Below are 13,925 nucleotides of genomic sequence, written 5' to 3' on the forward strand. Positions count from 1 at the left end.
GCCCTTAGGTTTGTGGAGTTTAATTAGTATTGGAAGAACATGCAACCACAGGTAAAAAGGGTCCTGGATAGAGAATGATGTGGTATGTGTTTGAAGTGATAACCACTGGCCCTCTGCAAAGCAAGAACTCACTATGTCCAGACCCACAGCTCAAACACAAAGAATGGGATAGTCTACTAGCAAAATGGGATTCCCATTGTCCCTGTGGCTTTGTTAAAGTGTAACCCAAAGGGTCAAATTTACATTCTTAAAATTACTCAGAATATAGTTAGTATACTGTGCAAAAGTCTTAAGCCTTGATAAAGTCATGAGCAGCAACTCAAAATGGTACTCTGTTGTTTGTATGGTCCCCATGTGCTTTTATACATGCCGAACAATGTGGAACATGCTCATAAGTGGGGCTATTGTGGCTCAAGAGTTGGGAGTTCGCCTTGTAATCGGAAGGTTGCTGGTTCGAGCTCCGGCTTGGACAGTCTCGGTCGTTGTGTCCTTGGGCAAGACACTTCACCAGTTGCCTACTGGTGGTGGTAAGAAGGCCCGGTGGCGCCAGTGTCTGGCAGCCTCGCCTCTGTCAGTGCGCCCCAGGCTACAATGTAGCTTGCCATCACCAGTGTGTGAATGTGTGTGTGAATGGGTAGATGACTGGATGTGTAAAGTGCTTTGGGGTCCTTAGGGACTAGTAAAGCGCTATATAAATACAGGCCATTTACCATTTACCATAATAAGATGATGAATAGTGTCTCAGGGGATCTCCTCCCAGATATGGACCAGGGCATTATTGAGCTCCTGGACAGTCTGAGGTGCAACCTGGGAGCATTGGATGGATGTCTTAGAGGTGTTCTGTTGGGTTTAGGTCGGGAAAGCTTGAGGGTCAGTCAATGGTATAAATTTCTTGATCATTCAGGAACTGCCTCCATACTCTCACTACATGAAGCCAGATGTTGTCATACAGTAAGAGGCACCCGGGAACCACTGTACCAGTGAAGGGTCTGACAATGGGTCCAAGGATTTCTTTGTGGAGGAGTTGGACTACCTGTGTAACCTCTGTAGGGTCCAGGTATGATTTCGTGCTACCAGTAGTGACATTGAGCCTAGCCAAATGCAAAACTAGTGAAAAAACAATCAAAAAAGAAAAAGGGAAAAATATAGTAATCTCCACCTATAAAACCATTCCTGTTTTAGGGGTTTTGTCATTGTTGCCCCTCTAGTGCACCTCAAACCTATTAACAGCCCTCTGTGCTACTTAACTGACCAGAACAATATCTCAGAATTGATTAAAAGCCTTATTTTAATTTTTTTTTATTTATTTATAACGTTTTTACTGAGTAAAAGACAGGAAGAGAAAACAAATGGTTTCATAGTGTAGTGATCCATGCAGTTCTGTCAGGAGACAGAAATAAAAAACTGGCCAAATTAAACATGGGGAGCCATCTGCTGTGTTGATCTCTTGTCAATAAGGGCTATACTGAAAGCAGCTTTAGAGAGACAGACATACATTCACTACACTGGAGACCAAAACAACATTTAAAATAAAAGCTTTAACCCACATTCGAGGAGTGTTGGGTGTAACGCGTTACTACAGTAATTAAATTACTTTTCCACTGAAAAAGTAGAGTAACTGATTACTGTTCATTTTTAGGTATTTTAATTACAGTTACTTACAATGTACTTGCGTTACATTGTAAAATAATTAAACTCGCTGAATATCATTATTTAATTTCAATAATTTATCTTCTAAAGGTAAAAGTAAACTCTGCCGCTTTAACATCGCTGTAGTGCAGGTGCTGCATAGTCGTATTCTAAAGCAGAAGATGTCGGATGCCTGTTTTATGAAATGGACATATTCCCGTCTCTTCACTTTTCTGAAACAAGCAGACAAGAACATTACAGTAATATGTAAGCTATGTCCTGGGGAGAAAAAAATATCGGCTGCTGTTAATAGCACAAGTAATCTACTGAAGCGCCTGACACGAAAGCAGAGACGAACACTTCTGAGTGATCCTTGCTCATCATCCATGGATAACACCGCGGCAACTCCTGCTAAGCAGGCAAAACCTGATTTTACTTCAGCAGCACAGAAAGCGTCTGAAGGTGAGCTTAAAAAATGATTGCAGACTACATTGTGGAAGAGATGCTATCGCTGCGTACTGTAGAGTCTCCGTCTTTAAAAAAAAATTTTTTATTATTTAAAGAGTTTAATTTCTATTGTTTGTCCACTCAAGGTTTATAGGGATTTTAAGAAGTATTTAGTTAAATAACTTATTGAGTAATTAAGTTACTTTTCAGACACAGTAATTAGATAAGTATTTTAAATACAATATTGATTAAGTAGTTAGTAATTAGTAATTAGTAACACTAATACAGTGGAACCCCGACTTACAAAATTAATTTGTTCCCGAGGTTCTTTCGCAAGTCGAACATTTTCGTAAGTCGAAGCATCCATCGCGCCTTTTGAGTGAACAATAGGCTATAGGCTAATTGCTAACTGCAACAACAGTACGTCGTTCAAGTGGAACAGCGAAACGCAAGTACAAAAGCCAAAGGGGTTGTCACATGATTCGGAAGGCATTGTGGGCATTGTAGGCATTCTGGGCCCAGGAAATCAGAGCCAGTGGATTTTGTTACACGTAACACGGGCAGAAATATTGCCGTTAAGTGCCTACGTAATCTGAATACTTTGGATATATTGTCATGCTTTTTACAACTACATGAATATACTATTTCTGTGTGATTTATTACTATTACTGAAGGCTACTCGCCACCAGTGTTGGTCAAGTTACTTGAAAAAAGTAATCAGTAACTAATTACTGATTACTTCCCCAAAAAAGTAATCCCGTTACTTTACTGATTACTTATTTTCAAAAGTAATTAATTACTTAGTTACTTAGTTACTTTTTAAAAACACGATTTACAACCTGAATAGGTGATAAAGCGATAGATCTTTTAGCCCAATTCTACTTTTTCTGCATAATCCATCATACAAAATGTAATCAAATGGAAAAGTCTCTTTTTTTAACTTGTTTTATCAGTTTTAATCTTTTAACTCTATGCATCAAGCAAAAATTTAATTATATGCAACATTCTCTGACTTGAATAAATTAGTTTAACATTTAAACCTATTTTCTACACATTCCAGCACATAAAATAAAATATTTTTTGTGTTTACACTCACTCTTTCAAATAGATGCAAGTAAAACACAGCAGAAAATAAATAAAGTCAAAGACTCAGCGGTCCTGTTGCTCTATTTTCACCTGTAAAGCAGGACTGCAGTAGGCGGAGGTTTACCTTGGTGCAGGTGTGCAGCGGTCAGTTGCGCATTACGTCGTTGCGCACTCGGTGCTTGCTTGGAAGTTTAGGGTTTTTTTTCGCTGTAAAAATACGTTTTCTTCCCACGCACAATGGACGCTAATGTTTTTTTCACTTTTTATGGAATCAAACTCAAAGTAAGGTCAGTACTTCCACGCTTTAAACGCTGCACGCTCATACTCTCTCTCACAATCGATATGTGATCCATTGTTGATCTGCACACAGCTGTTGTCACTAACGGCGCACTCGCTTACGTCACTGTCATGAGACATTCTCGCAAAAAAAATCACGGTTTTAGTAACGCAGCGTTCCTACGGGAAGTAACGGTAATCTAATTACCGTTTTTGCAATAGTAATCCCTTACTTTACTCGTTACTTGAAAAAAGTAATCAGATTACAGTAACGCGTTACGCGTTACTGTCCATCTCTGCTCGCCACCAAGCTGGCGTTAGCTGAGGTAAGTTTGTAGACTTTGCTTTCAGAATTGCACATGATTATTTGTGGGTAGGAGGTTGTTAATGCTATCCATCAAGTATAACAGTCTGCAGTCTATGAACTAACCTCAGTTAATGGCAGCTAACAATGTTAGCTTGGTGGCAAGTAGCCTTCAGTAATAGTAATAAATCACACAGCAATAGTACATCAAAGATACTGAAGTGGCACATAACCCAGGTAGCTACCACAACTAAAACAAGGTAGTTGCAGTAGGCTAACATTAGTTTTTTTTTAAAAAAATAACTTCCTTCCCTTAGGTTGGAGGTGGAGTTTTTTGACGCTGACAGCAGCTTGGTTGCTGGCAAACAGAGTTCGCATTGAACGGTCAAATTTCGCCCATCCCTTTGTTGTTTAAATACGAAGTGGAATTTCCAAGTAAGGAATGTATTCCTGCCCATGCACTGCTGGCTCTGTTGTGCTGGCTTCAGGTCCATTGTGTAACTGATGACACCAACATTAACAAGGCGCTTACATTAGAGCCTCTTATTTCGTGTTTTGTTTGGGTCTCCAGCAATGTGTGAAATTACCAAAATTAGAGAGGGGATAGCCTAACATAAACAGTAAAAGACCATGTAATCCATTTATTTCAACAAAGCAACTGTATTCTAATTATCACCCTTTTAACTGGTAACTTTAACCGAATACAGTTACTTGTCTTTTGTATTTTAAATACGTAACAATGGTACATGTATTCCGTTACTCCCCAGTACTGTGGATGAACCACAGTACATACATTATCTGCAGTATCAACCTACATTTACTGTTGTTTGGGGATGAAATAACATTTGCATATTATACAAAAGTAATACTAGGGTTATGCTTGTCACAAGATGCCTGGATGAAGATAGATAGTAAGATTCAGTGTCTTCTGTGGTCTCCAAATGTGATGAATCCAAAATATCCACATATTTTCCCAGACACCCTATCTCTTTCATACCCTGGTCCAGCCAGTAGGCCATGTGAATTGGGCTTCACGCTTCCAAATCCCTTTGCCTGCCTTCTACAGACCACAACTTCCTACCACAGGACCCCTGCCGCTCAACCAGGCCCTCAGGCCAGACCACTGGTCTACCCAACACTAATGGCTCTGTTTAGTAACTCAGAGCCTTTTGCTATTCTGCCAAGCACTCTCCAGGAGTCAAATTTGACATGGAGACCAGTGGCGTGTCTAGAAAATTTTTGTTGGGGGGGCCAGGTAGGGGCACAGATTTGGAGAAGGGTGGCAGATTTAATTGGCAGATAATGTTTAAAAAAAAAATTCTACCAACCCTTAACCATAATTCAATAATCCTATAAACCTAATAACCAAATGCACTTTTAACTCTTATTAGAATGAGATTTTAACCACTACGGTGCAAAGTTTTTAGATACTGCGTTGATAAAGTACAAGAGATACAATCAGTGCTTTGTCAGTGCTTACTCAGCATTCAAGGACAGCAATATTTGCATAGTATTTTTACTGACATATAGTGCACATATGTTTTGGGCAAAAACATTTTTGAAAATTAAAATACGAACATTTGTAACAAACAATTGACAAATTAGCCAATGCCAATGCAAAACTTTATCTGCCTGTTAAAAAAAGAAGATAATCTTCTCACAAACTGGTGTTTGATTTTGAAACAGGAAAAAAGTGGGGAAACAAATGAAAAGACTAACATTTGAATAAAACCTGAAAGCAAGTAAATACTTTCTATGCTGCCTTATGGTAAACTTTGGTAATATTGATAAAGAACAACACTGGCTGATAATAAAATACAGTCAGCTGGCATGGTGACACTGCCAGTATTAACCTGCAGGGCTGGACTGGGACAAAAAAATTGGGCATTTTTACTACAGACCGGCCCACCAGGTATTAAAGCCATAAAGCCTTTGAATGAAAACAAATGCTGTTGTGACAGTGATGTACAGTCTTGTTGGTATATGTATGATTTCTATACATTTTACGTCAGATAAAAACTTTGGTTGTAAGATTTAGATAATTATTTAATAAAAACTAGGTATTTTAAATGAGAATAAGAAAGAAAAGTATTTCTTTGTGCCCACCTTTCCCTGTTAATGCCCTACCTGGCCCCCTGGCAAAACTTTGCTAGACCCGCCCCTGCACAGTTACCAGCTGTCAGCTACATAAAAAAGGATCCTGGTGTTATTTATCTCTCAGAAACAGTTCATAACTTCAACTCATTCATGTCACCTAAAAGGTAAACCTGTTTCTCCATCACCTGTTCAGCTCTGATGGTTCAGTAAGGACATCTCCTGGTTTCATCTTCATGTTTCCCTCTCACCACATATCTAAACCGACATCATGACCAGCAGCTTTACAGCTGTGGCTCCAGCAAACATCAGCTGATACTAGAAATTAATATTAAATACATTCTAACAACAGCTGATCATTCTTAAACGTGCTGCTGTTGTTTAGCGCAATATCCGCTGGTTTCCTCTTTCTGGCGCAAAGTGGGCGATAAACAAACAAGAGAGAAAAGCCGATCAGCTGATCATTGATCAGTTTCATGATTGAAGTAGCAACAGGAGAGGGAGGGGGAGAGAATGAAAGAAGAAGAGGCAGCTGTGCAGCGTAAGGACAAAATAAATCCAGCTTTGTGTCTTTTTTCCATTCTAGCTAAAGTCCGGGACAAACTGCGTCTCTTCTCAGCTCAATACGAAACGCGTAATATTTTCTCTGAATGAGGGACCATTCCATTTTTTTAAGGAGCCGTTGGCAACTCTACTAACCTTATGAATAAAATAAAGTTCACTATCAGTAACATCATAGCACCCACCCAGCTGTATAAAAACTCCGTCAAACTGGCTAGAACGCAGTATGAGTTATTGCAACTGACAGTAAAAAGTCAGCAACATGAAAATAAACTCCACCTAAACTTGGTTTATATCTGACCCAGATAGACTGCAGGTCATAACTTCTTACCTGAAGTTCAGTTCACCTGACACTCGGACTGGCGGCTGCTTCGGGTCTCTCCTCCTGCCTCCCCTTCCCTCATCCACCTGTTGCCTCTGTGGAAGCCCCGTCATAGCCACCACCAAACAACGGAGTTATTTCTACACATCGACCTGCATCTGGCCAATCCACCACCTCTCATTGTTCATGCCATTACAAAAAAAATAAGTCACTGGGGATATGCCCGGTATGCCCGATGGCCAGTCCAGCTATGTTAACCTGCAACCAAATCTGCAGCTCCATACAGCAATGTTACGACTTAGATTATATCTTATAACTCATAACTCTTATGTTAGCTGCCCTCAGTAGCATACTGTCTGAAATATTCCACAGCTGCAATAATTCTTTAAGTGTTATTTTTTTCCTTGGTATTCTAATTTCACCGAAGTTTACTAAATTCAACAAACTTGATATTACTTACCGGGACATTTATTCTGTCCTCATTTTCTTTCACCGAAAAATTGTTTCCTGCAGTGCCGTCTTTCGCGCTTGGCTCTCCTACCTTTGCTAACGTGATGCGCATAGCGCAGAAGCGATGCTGCATTCACTTACACTCGGATATCTGAGCGTCACCGTGAAAACATAATCGGACATTTGATATTTGATTGAATTTTATTGTTTTGCCTTTGGGGTGGCACCTGGGGTGGCCAGTCTGGTTTGGGGGGTGGCCTGTGCCCCCCCAGGCCACCCCGCTGGACACGCCATTGATGGAGACCCATAGCACATTCTCACAGATTCCACAACATCAACAGGTCAAATCACACCAGCATCTGTCTCCACCACATTCTATTTATTCACTAGTTAATTGTTTTGTAGGACCTTAAAATACATTGTGTTCTTAAAAAGGCTTCATATGGGGTCTGTAGATCTGGGGTACAATCAGGGACCACTCAAATGAACCGTAGTTTCCCACTAGCTCTTACCATGATGTTGAGCTGAAAACAGCTGATTTCACTTTTGCATAGTTTTATTTTCAAGGTTTGTTTTCAAGGATGGTTCATATTGATTGAACTGCCATGATATCTATATGTTTCTAAGCATTCGTGTATATTGGTATCTGACTTTGGAGATCAGATTATTTTTTCCTCCCAAAGTTTTTCCTTAGCAAGTAAATATCTCGATGTCCACTGGATAGATAACCCAAAAATTTTGTACAGACTTTTACATGCGGCTAAACTCTACTGTTCTCTGGTACAACATACCAGCAAGTTGATATCTTGCTTAAGGCAGGCAAATATTTGCTCATATGGGCAAAACTCAATATTTTGAATCCTAGAAATATAAAATACTTTTCTGAGGATGAGTGCAAATACGAATAACTGGGGATTTTATATTAAGACATCATAAAGTACTACAGGAAAACTACAATGAAGCCACAGACAGAACTTTATATCTTCCAGTTTTGAGCCAACAGATCTGCTGAAGGACCCTGACAGCCACTGATTTTATCAGCCTTGTCTCACACCTTATCGTAACCAAAGATTTAGCTTACTATGAGCAAAACAAGGTGTGGTTTTCTGGTATGAAGAAAATTCCACCATCCATGCTTCTGCTATTTAAAAAATAAATAAATTACAAAATATTACAATTTTGCCCCCATCAAAAAAAACTTGCATGTATCACAGCAAATTCAAAAGTGTTAAATTTTTTGGTGTTAATAGTCTTCTTGCAAAAGTAGAGTTAATTTTACTCTAAGTAGAGTCACATTCTTTTAATGTAACTCTGAGGTGTAAAATGATAGTAGTTAAACTCGAATGTTAAAAATGAGTGTTTCTCTGTCAAATCTGGAGGTGTTACAATGGAAACATTAACTCTTGACCTCTTAACTCTGAACTCCTAGAGGGGCTATGACACCAACAGAGTAAATTGACAGACTCCGCCCCCAGCACCATAGGCTCCAATCGAAGCTGAAGTGAAGCCGTTTCAGAACATTTTGCTCTACATATTTGAGTTGTTTGCCATGCTTGGTAAGTCATTTTTTTCAAAGATTGTTTCAATTATTATTATGAGCTTTTACTTCTGTTGCTCTTTGGAGTTGAGACAAAGCTGTGTGAAAGGCATTAGCCATGTTGCTCGGTGATAGCATAATATTCTGTTTTAGCTAGCTGAAAGGTATTGTTTGCGGGCAAATACCACAGCCTTGAAAAAAAGCTTGCATGTGAATTTTCAGTCAAACCTTTGGTCAAATACACCTAAAACAATGTCTAGAATGTGAAATGTTGGTATAATGGTGCTACTTGAAGCCTGAAAACGATCGCCCATTAAAAAAAAAACAAAAAAAAAAACGAGCATACAGCAGTAGCAGATGTCCTGACTGGATTCTACGTTAGCATTTAGATCCCTCCAGAGTTTTGTGTACACGGTTTAGGTAAAAATGAAAAAGGTTGAGGTTTTACATTTAGTTCAGTATTACCTGTTGCCTGTGTCTTTGTCTTTTGGGAAAATACTTTACACAAGTAATGGCTCAAAGAGGATTCCTTTTTTTTTTTTTTTACTGTGCTGCAATTGTTTACTGGATTATTTGTGCCATTAATTAGTGTCAACTAATTTTTATTCAATCTCCACACAGGATATGCTTGTGAAGATGGAATATGGGGGAGAGCAGAAGTGCGTTGAAGTTCCACAAAGGGATGAATGAAGGACATGCATATTGTATTGAAGAAATAAGTAATGAGAATGCTGTTATTTGCATTTACCAGCTCACCTATGTCAGACCTTTTGATAAACAAAATTCTAATGAAAGTGAGAACATGTATACTGTTACATCTTTCAGAAAATGTTTTGAAATTGTGGTGCACAGTTCAGAATAAATGTTTTTCAAAAACCATTGCGTCTTTTAGTAAATGTTTATTTCCAAAAGAAATTTCTAGAAGTTCAGAACAGTAAAATTCCCACTCTTTAGAATGAATTAGAAGATAACTCTTACGTAGTTAAACTAAAATACTCTTTGAGAGTTAATATATAAACTCTTAACACCAAGTGTTAAATTATCAACTCCAGACAGATTTGGTGTTTAACACTAAATCAGAGTTAACGTACCAACTCTCCAAAAAGAGTTAAATTAACACTCTCTGGTGTGGACCCATATAGACACTTTAATAGTGTTGAAATCAAATCCGACAGTGTTAATTTGGACATGCTGGATTTACTTGGAAAAAAAAAATGTATCCTCATTGATAAGAAAAATATATACACTACACTACACACTCGCCCCATCTGACTGCCAGCACTGCATCTTGTCTACAGCACAAACAACACTTTTAGTGTTTGCAGCCCAGTTACACCAATGGTGATACTACATTAAAGGGATGACCTGGATTCAGTTACAACCCACCTTTTCAATAAACCATCACCACATGAAAACAAACGAGCCAACAAACAAGAGAAATTGATCAGAGTCAGATCAGCATATTTTAAAGGATTTTAACCAAAAACACTCCTACTGAGTGTATATGCTGATCACCCTACATCAGAATGCCCTTCAAAGATGCAATCTGTAGTTTCTTAAGAATTGCAGCTATTTAGGGTTGCTGTCTTGCATCCTGCAATCAGAAACTCTTGCTATTTCTTCAAGGAAATGTTACAGACATGGTTTTCTGGCTTTGCTGCCAATACTGTAGCTGCTGCGATGAGCTGATAGAGAGGAACAGAGACACTTCTGTTTCAAAACATTAATCCTAACCTGACCATCACCTCCCAGCACACTACTTGCCGACGGGAGTAAAAGCGGAGCGACATGCTGCAGACTACATGCTGCAGAAAAAAGAATTTGTCATCACAGCAGTATGTTTTTTTTTTAATCTACTATAGCACATGTTTAATTTTTTTTTTAAGCTGACAGTAGTTTAACCCATTTGTACACATAATGACCCCAGCAATAAATACTCTAACAGGCTAGAGAGAACCATTCTGTTTCTTGTTCCACCTATTCAGTCAACTCCAGGTTTTTCTGTCATCACCCACAAGTGTTGAAGTCTTTCAACAGAACAATAGAGTTCCTTTTTTGAATTCCATCCAGAACACTGCCTCGAGACTTCACAGGGGCCAAATATTTTGAGGTACTGTTCAGTCTATAAGAACATACAGCATTCATAGTCTCCCCATATAATCACACATAAATGACTCTCTCATATTCAGGAAAGTATCTAAACACAGTGGGAGTTTGTGAACACTACTGGCCAAACCCAGCTTGTACCTTCATGTGTTCCATTCTTGAAAAGAGTCCAGGCACTCTCCAGGAATTTAGTGCTAGGAACTAGAGATGGCACGATACCACTTTTTTATGTCCGATACCGATACCATAAATTTGGATATCTGCCGATACCGATATGAAGCCGATATAGTGTATTTTTAATCAATAAAACTGTTTTTTTTTTATATCTTGCTGTTTTTGTATAAGTTCATACTCAAGTTAAAAAACAAAACAAAACACTAAAACTATTCTGTTATACCTGTATGCAAAAAATACACAGCACCCAAATATTTCATAGTTCAGCAATACTGATCAAACCTACTCCATCCTCCCTATTCTGGTATTTTAAAGAGTAAGCAACCTAAATAATAGGGTTCTAAAACTCCCAGCAAAAGAAAAAAAAAAAGATGGGGAAACACCCACCCTCCACCTCATGATGCTTAATCAACATAATCAACATGATGCTTAATCAACATAATCAACTATAATTTGATGCAGTGTGAAAAAAATGCACAGAAATCAATTATTTTTCAAGAATAATTAAATAGATTCAACATCTTTCTTCAACAGAATTGCAGACTGCACAGATGGTACCTTCCCAAAGGAAAAAGTACTACAGCTTACTAGGATATGAGCCGATTTTTGAGAAAAAATTTACGTCAGTATCGGACCGATACGTAATATCGGATCGGTCCATCTCTACTAGGAACTGTGCAATGCTTACATGCATTAATTCTAACTGTAACCTAAATGGTGATATTCATTGTCATTAGAAACAATTTGTGATGCAGGAGTCATCAAGCCTAAGTCACTGCCTGGACCTCCTAATCAATTATTTCTTGTTATGTCAAGTGTGTGGCAGTTTTATATCTGCCCTTCTGTTGAAAAATTCTAAAATTGTTCAGCATAATATGCACAGGGCAATGTTTCAAGTAGATATACAGTCAACTCAGAATTTATATTATTATTTGTTTTTTATCTTATCTTTTTTATCTGTATTTGTATATTTTTGTATATTTTTGTTTTGGGTTTTTTTTTTTTCACTTTTTTTGGCTCTCATGAAAAATTTTGACTACCAAAAAAAAACATTTTTATTGTGGAATAGGTTCTTGAGCCATCCCTCATTTCTTTATATTTTGTTTCCAAGAAGCCAGACTTAAAATTTTCCAGTGATCTTGAGCAATAGCTGTAGAGATTATGTGAAGGTCTTTCAAAGTTTTTTTGGACATTGACTGCTTTTTCACTTACTATAATTTAGGTCCTTGTACCTAACCGTTTTGTCACAAACAACGCTTTGTCACTCTTTTATTATTGCTTTTCCTGTATTCACAACTTTAGATCATTTTAAATTTGCTCACCAAATTAGCTGAAGTGCAGAACATCAGTGATTGGTAGTGACATTCCTCATACGATTTTTAAAAAAATACATTATTACTGGAGAAAGCAATTTTTATTTTATAAGCTTACTATTATCTAAAATATTATTTTGGGTGTAACCGATTGATCTTTTCAATATCTTAACATTTGAAAACTCAGTTATACTGTACTATATACTATATGCTATACTATATACAGTTAGGTCCATATATATTGGACATTTTACAGTAATATTGGAGGGGATTTCTCTAAGGAATGTCCCTCTTTTTGAAGTGACGCTGAGGACCAGGGAGGGGTGTGTCTGCTGAGGCAGCTGGGAAGCTGTCCAGAGCAGTCAAGGTGCCAAACAGGAAGCTCTGTGGCAGAGCTGCCGTGAAGAAAAGCATCTAGTGGCTGACACCCTGTAAATATAAACTGATGCACTATAACCGAATGTTGTGTGGGTCCATGGTGTGTCACATGAGGGTATTCACATTCAAACTGAATGAAGAGTTTAAGAGTTTCAGCTACTTAACATGTGCCACCCTCTTGTTAAAAGGACCAAAAGTAAATGGTCGAATGACTTAAAGGCTATTTCATGGGAAGGTGTGGGCAGTTCCTTCATTATGTCATTATCAGTTCAGCAGATAAAGGCCTGGAATTGATTTGAGGTGTGGCGTTTGAATTTGGAAGATTTTGCTGAGAACAGACAACATCCAGTCAAAGGAGATCTTCATGCAGGTAAAACAAGCCATCCTTAAATGTACAGTTTGGTAAATCCTGATAAAGAACACAGGTGAACTCAGCAACACACCTGGATGTCCACGGAAGACAACAGTGGTGGATGATTGCAGAATCATTTCCATGGTGGAGAGAAACCCGTTCACAACAGCCAACCAAGTGAACAACACTCTCCAGGATGTAGGCATATCAATATTCAAGTCTACCATAAAGAGAAGACTGCGTGAAAATAAATACAGAGGGTTCTCTGCAAGGTGCAGTGCGACCAAAGAATAGAAAGGCTAGACTGGACTTTGCTAAAAACATTTTTTTTAAAAAGGCAGCACAGTTGTGGAAATACATTCTTTGGACAGATGAAACCAAGATCAACCTCTTCCAGAATGATGGCAAGAAAAAAGTATGAAGAAGGTGTGGAACAGCTCATGATCCGAAGTGTACCACATCATCTGTAAAACACGGCGGAGGCAGTGTGCTGGGCACTAGTGTTTACTGTGGTGTGACACAGTGGGCACTAGTGTTTACTGTGGTGTGACACAGTGGGCACTAGTGTTTACTGTGGTGTGACACAGGACAGAAGCAGCCGAATGAATTCTGAGGTGTTTGGAAACATACTGTCCGCTCAAATCCAGCTAAATGCAGTTAAATTGATTGTTAAAAAATGTTTTAGCTCTTCACATTTTTATGCAGTCCTTTTGTTCAACCCACTGAATTAAAGCTGAAAGTCTGCATTTCAGCTGCATCTGAGTTGTTTCATTTAAAATTCATTGTGGTAATGTTCAGAACCAAAATTAGACAAAAGTTGTTTCTGTCCAAAAATCTATGGACCTAACTGTAATTCTAGTAGCATGGTGGATATAGTTAGTTCTGTTGTTGTTATC

Source organism: Aulonocara sp. 'chitande type north' Nkhata Bay, linkage group LG11 (assembly GCF_057382095.1).
Source record: "Aulonocara sp. 'chitande type north' Nkhata Bay isolate Kocher_YH1m ecotype deep benthic linkage group LG11, A_spYH_male_GT1.1, whole genome shotgun sequence".
In the NCBI taxonomy this organism is placed as follows: Eukaryota; Metazoa; Chordata; class Actinopteri; order Cichliformes; family Cichlidae; genus Aulonocara; species Aulonocara sp. 'chitande type north' Nkhata Bay.